This window comes from Haliotis cracherodii, unplaced genomic scaffold (assembly GCF_022045235.1).
Source record: "Haliotis cracherodii isolate W230 unplaced genomic scaffold, xgHalCrac1.p SCAF_1, whole genome shotgun sequence".
NCBI lineage: Eukaryota > Metazoa > Mollusca > Gastropoda > Lepetellida > Haliotidae > Haliotis > Haliotis cracherodii.
Window position 1 is genome coordinate 46,420,317 of NW_027266264.1, and position 6,770 is coordinate 46,427,086.

Below are 6,770 nucleotides of genomic sequence, written 5' to 3' on the forward strand. Positions count from 1 at the left end.
CAACAACACAAGTCATTTGTGTTAGTACAAAGGCATGTGAGGAGGGCAAAGAAAAGGCAAGCCACGTATGCTGACAGGACCAACAAGCCAAATGAGATTAAGGTTGGTGATCCTGTTTACTATAAACATCATCAGCGGAAGAGCAAATTACAATCCAATTTGAAGCCATACTACAGAGTCATAGAGCAGACATCCCCCGTCACTTTCATCATCCTGAGCCAGCTAGATGGCACTGTGACGAAAGCAGATGCTGAACATTTGCGAATAGCAAAACTAGATGATTGGGAAATTCCGATGGACACAACGGATAGGCCCAGGAGGAAGGCGTACTACGTTGTTCCGCCAGACGGGTCAAGTAGTGAAGACTCAGGTCCAGAAACTGCTGACCTAATATCTCCGATGACTAAGCAATACTGCCATTAGAGATCGGACTCGGAAGAAGAAGATTACATACCACTGTCAGAGTTACAAAAGAGACTAAGACCCAGGAATAGGTCCTCTGAGACAGATCAGGAAAATGATCCAGAGTCAGCCGAAACTTATGGAAAGGGCTATGAGCAAGTAGAGTCCCAAAGCTCTGTTGCAGATTGCGACGAAGAAGACATGTGGATAGAATCCATGGAACTAAAACGAACTAGGGCCTCTACTGAAAACACACATTCCAATAAAAGTAAAAAGGTGAAACGGTTGCTACAAGCAATGGCTGGTTTAATATAGTTTCATATGGTTTGGGAGTAGAACAAGTGAATATGGCTATTTACTCTTATGTTTCAGAGAGAACATGTTTCCTCTGGGTTTACTCTTCCTCGTGGGGTTAGCACAGGGTTCAATAATGTATGCAAACATTGCATTTATAAAACTGAATGATATTACCACACCAAGGTCAAAATGGCTAGTAACCTTCATGATTGATTTAGAACCATATAATCAGTTTATTGGGAAGTGTATGTATAATATTGATCAGGTTGCGATGATGATTAGACAGTTCTTGAGTCGTTACCACGCCAATAAATCAACAGGCATCTTAAGCATGTATATCAAATTAGACGAAGAATTAACAAGACTGAATACAACCTTACATAGCCTAGCAGACAATTTCTTAGAATACGGCAGGTTGCGCACACGACCCAAGCGTTCACTATTGCCGTTTGTTGGCAGTGCCTTGAGTTTCTTATTTGGCACTGTGTCTGACGCTGACCTGAGCGCTATTAAGCAAAATGTACGTAGGCTTGCAGAGAATCAAGCAGGTGGGATACATGTCATTCAAGAAGGGCTCTCCATTATTAATACAACAAGGATTCAAGTATCAGAGAATCGAAATGCCATTAATGAAGTCATTAACGATCTGGATATAGCTGGACAAGAAATTGCTACTGTTGCCAGTACATTGAGCAATCAAATAGCAAAGTTAGAATGGGCCACAAAGACCTATTTGCAACTTGAATTAGTAATTGAAAATATTCGAAGCATGGTACAAACCTTTTTGTCATATTTAGAACACCTCCAATTACAGGTTAATATGTTGGCTTTGGATCAGTTTTAACCTAGCACCATAAGACCAAGTCAGTTTTTGGCTCCATTAAATGACATCAAAACCCACCTATCTATTAGATTCCGGTTAGCGAATAATTCAGTAGACAACTTATGGGGCTTCTATAAGACTTTACTATGTACCACCGTCTTATTCGATGATAAGATATTAGTAATCACAACAATTCCATTTCTAGATGTTAATGGTGAATTTGGAATATACAAGGCTCATAATTTGCCAGTACCACTAGTCATGAATCATATAAATACAGGACCAAACAACATAAATAAGATGGTAGCAAATTATCGGTTAGAAACAGAGGTAATTGCAGTCAATGCACAACATACGAAATATGAATTACTGAAACCCTCAGAAGTTCAGACCTGTACAAAACCTCTTAGGGGCTATTGTCATATCCAGAGCCCAATCTACCCAATCAATCTTAGCCGCCTATGTGTAATTGCTCTGTTTATGAAAGATGAAACAAAAGTCGGACAGACATGTCACACTGACGGCCAACCAAATGCTATATTGCCTAGGGCAGAATATCTTACTGCGACGCTGGGTATTGACAACCAATAAGAGGTTGGATCTTGTAGTGGTATGTGATAGGGATAACAAGTTTTCATGCACCATAGTGGTCTTACCGGGGTTGACAATATATCCGAAATGTTCCAAACATGTTGCTCTGGAAACCTTTCATGAAAACTGCCATAAAACTGAACTTGACTTGGTTACCTGCTAAGCTCAAGAGTATTGAGAATATTCCCATGAATCCTCTTGTTGATCAACTTAATGATTTGCATGCCATGGTACCAGATGAGGAGACGTCAAATTGGAAATATTTCTTGGGAATAACCTTAATTGTAGTGGGAATACTTGTAGGGATTTTCCTGCATGTGAGATTCATTAGACCCTGGCTGGCGAGGAATGAGTAAGAGGAATGTCTTGGCTACAACCGAGTTTGAGATGGCGCCAGTTGACCCTGGGAGTGCGGGTCGAGGCTACAGAGGAAACCTACCCTCTGGGCCACTCTTGACACAAAGGGACTCCAGCATATCCAGCAGAAGAAGTTCGACTAACTCCCGCCATACGTAGCATCTACCCGACGCTGGATACGGGTAATCGAGGGCATCTTGAGTTTGACTAAACCACGCTGACAGGACTACTGACAACAGAGAACTACCAAGCCGATCCATGAACTGTTGTCGTCGCATACGGTCTGAGCACCGTACGAAAGAACTTTACAAGTTGACTGTGAAAAAAACAAAAACAAACAACATACACAACGCATGTAAGATGATCTAACATGGTGTGGCTCTGGTTCTTGGTGTGCAAAGATGAACTGTACCCTGTTTCAGAACATCTTTTATTTTGTGGATTTATATAGTTGGTTGGTTGGTTTGTTGTTTAACGCCGCATTCAGCAATATTCCAGCTATATGACGGCGGTCTTTACATAATCGAATCTGGACCAGACAATCCAGTGATTAATATCATGAGCATCGATCCACGCAGTTGGGATCGATGACATGCATCAACCAAGTCAGCGAGCCAGACCACCCGATCCCGTTATTCACCTTTTACGACAAGCATAGTCACCTTTTACGGCAAGTATGGGTTGCTGAAGATCTATTCTACCCCGGAATCTTCACGGGTCGAATTTATATTGTATGCATATTAACTAGATTATTGTGTAATTGACAATGGCTTGTTGTGGTTTGTACATATATTTGAGGTATTCATATTAACTATATGCTAATGAAATTGACAACGGCTTGTTGTGGATTGTTGATATATTTTAAGGTATTCAAGTACACTCTTCCAAAAAAGAAACGCATAGGTGTTTTGAGAATTCCAATTAGATTTTTTCCCAGCAATCGTCATAAAGACAATTCTTATGTTTGATTCCCGTTGATCATGTCATGTTTGTTGGGCATTCCGCGCAAAATGTCTTTTGTAAACGTTTATCAGCAAAAATGCAAAGAATGCACGGAAATTGCTTTCAGAAAAGGTTTTCAGCACAAGTGTTGGAAACAAGAGTAGAGACACTGGCTATAAAAGACCGTACAAAATTCATCAGTTCATTATGTATTTTCTGACGTGAAGGGAGATCGAAAAATGCCAAGATTAACTGCAGCTGACCGAAATATCGCCATTGGACGTTTGGAAGCAGTGGAGTCCCAGTCTGCCGTTGCAAGACACTTCAACTTTCACCAAGGCACCATATCTGGACTATGGGATCGATATACCCGCACTAATTCGACTCTAATCCGAAAAGTGGAAGACCAAGAGTGACCGCCCCTGCTCAGGATCGGTACACCCGGGTGCACCATTTTCGGAATCGATTTGCTACAGCCATGGACACTGCAGGACAAGTGTCTGGTATGCGAAGAATTTCCGATCAATCCATCAGAAATCGTCTGAGGGAAGACGAGCGAGACGATCAAAAGTTGGACCTGTCTTGCGACGTCTACACCGCCAACGACGTGTCCGGTGGTGCCGAGTACAGGCATGGGATCTCAGGAACTGGCGACGCGTTTGGTTCAGCGATGAGTCACGTTTTCTTCTTCAACGACGGGATGGAAGACAACTTGTATACCGACGTCGACATGAACGTTTTGCGCCGAACTGCGATCGACAGGTGGGCCGATGTAGTGGAGGGAGTGTCATATCCTACACGGGTAGATCACAGTTAGTGGTTGTCCAGGGCAGTCTTACAGCAAACCGATACATAGACCAAATTCTGCGTCCTCACCTCCTCCGAACTTTGGACTGCCAGAGGGAGCTGTTCCAACATGACAACGCTCGGCCCAACACAGTACATGCAACAGTTAATGTCCTTGTTAATGAGAACATCAATGACCTTCCATGGCCGTCCAAATCGCCTGATCTCAACCCGATTGAACATTTGTGGGAACATCGAGGCGTCCGTCAACGTCACCAGCGTCCCCACACACTGGTACAACTCGCCAACGCCTTACAGGAGGAATGACGAAGAATTCCCTCCACAAAAAATCCGACGACTTGTGCAATCTGTGCCAAGGAGGTGTCGAGCAGTGACGGCTGCAAGAGGTGGTGTGACCAGGTACTGACCATGACGCCCCTTGTGGCTACACATGTGCAATGACTGAACTGAATTAATGCTGACAATGACGACAATGCTTTTGTTGATCCCTGTGTCTAATTTAATTTGATTATGTTCACGCTTATGTTGTGTAGATACTTTTACATCCGCTTAATAAATATCCTTATTTTTTACTATGCGTTTCTTTTTTTGAAGAGATTGACATGATTATTTGAATGAAATTTTATGCTGAACATTATTCAATAAGAAACGGGCGAATGTAACACTATCCAGTCTGGCTGTGTAGACAGATGGGCTTATTGTGATCATCAGAAGAAACCGTTACTGACCCATGGTAATAGGAAAGGAGACACCCTCCATGTGTTCTTATATTTAAGGACCAGGTGATGGTCATAGATCGGATAGTTGCTGAACAGGAGTTTCCAGTTTATTGTACCACGAACCTGTTTTGACCACCCTAAAGATTTGAGCGTCATCTAATGACCAGGTGATGGTCATAAAATGGACAGTTGCTGACCAGGAGTTAATGTACCACGAACATGCTTGACCCTTTAAAGATTTGAGGGTAACAGCTAATCAGCTAAGAAACCCCTATATAAACAGCACCGTCAGTGAAGTCGACAGAGAGGCAGGAAAGGGCACTGAACAGGACCAGACCGATAGTGCAGTCCAGAAGAAACGACATAAGAACACAAGCCCACGGCCAACAGCTAACAGTCGACTCATCGCTCAGAAGGCCAGCACACTGGGACGAGCATTAGTCACACTCGGTCACGCCTGAAACTGCCCATAGCCTCTCTCACAGTATCTGCCACGCCCTTGCTAACCGTTAGTAGTACCAGCGTTTATTTTCATATAAAATTCACCGCACGTTGGCGATAACAATGACATACATAACGAAGATCAAAATAAACAATGTCATTGAGTGCTAATGTGAACGACAGGGTCTTTGTACTTGGTAGCCTATCAAATAATCTTATAATTACAAGCAATAACACTACTCACCCATATACGTATAATAACAATCTTGGTGATTAGGTAACACTGCTCATAAACTGATACGCATGGTTTGCTCCCTGTCATGTCGCCGACAGCTCCCACGGTTCCTTTTCCCATGTTTCGTTGTGCATCCCACATCTCCAATACAATAAACCACCCCTGCCTTTATCTAGCCGATTGTATACATGAAACCACCACCACACAAATAACAGCAAACTCAGGGCGTGGCGAAACATCTCGAATTCGATGCACATAACTTCAGGAAATTATATATGTGAATTAAAATATATGTACCTTAATGTTTTCATCAAACAGATTAAGGTAAGGTAAAGGAAGTTCAGTAATCAGTTCTAAATAAACACGATTCAGGTTTGGACAGGCAGCTAACACCGGTGAGTTTTTCACACCACTCTTCACACATGATCCCTTACATAAACAAAGGTAGACCACAAGAAACTTCAATGTGCATGGCGATTCACCTTGGCATCAGCCAATACAGCGGATACAATGTTACGATACACCTATAGTCAGCAGTTGGTTGATACAATGTTACGATGCACCTATAGACGGCCGTTGGTTGATACAGTGTTACGATACACCTATAGTCAGCAGTTGGTTGATACAATGTTACGATGCACCTATAGACAGCCGTTGGTTGATACAGTGTTACGATACACCTATAGTCAGCATCTGGTTGATACAATGTTACAATAAACCTATAGTCAGCAGCTGGTATATACAATGCTACGATACACCAATAGTCAGCAGCTGGTTAATACAGTGATACAATACACCTATAGTCAGCACCTGGTTGATACAATGTTACGATACACCTATAGCCAGCAGCAGGTTGATACAGTGTTACGATATACCTATAGTCAGCAGCTGGTTGATCCAAATTTACGATATACCTATAGCCAGCAGCTGGTTGATACAGTGTTACGATACACTTGTAGCAAGCAGCTGATTGATACAGTGTTACGATATACCTATAGTCAGCAGCTGGTTGATACAGTGTTACGATATACCTATAGCCAGCAGCAGGTTGATACAGTGTTACGATATGCCTATAGTCAGCAGCAGGTTGATACAGTGTTACGATACACCTATAGTCAGCAGATGAGTTAATATAGTGTAACGATACACCTATAAG

General features: G+C 42.4%; 1 pseudogene; it reads left to right on the forward strand.

Annotated features, from left to right (window-relative positions):
* The first annotated feature begins 781 nt into the window (after positions 1-781).
* Positions 782-2,681, forward strand: LOC139466703 (uncharacterized; annotated as a pseudogene).
* The last annotated feature ends 4,089 nt before the right edge of the window (positions 2,682-6,770 follow it).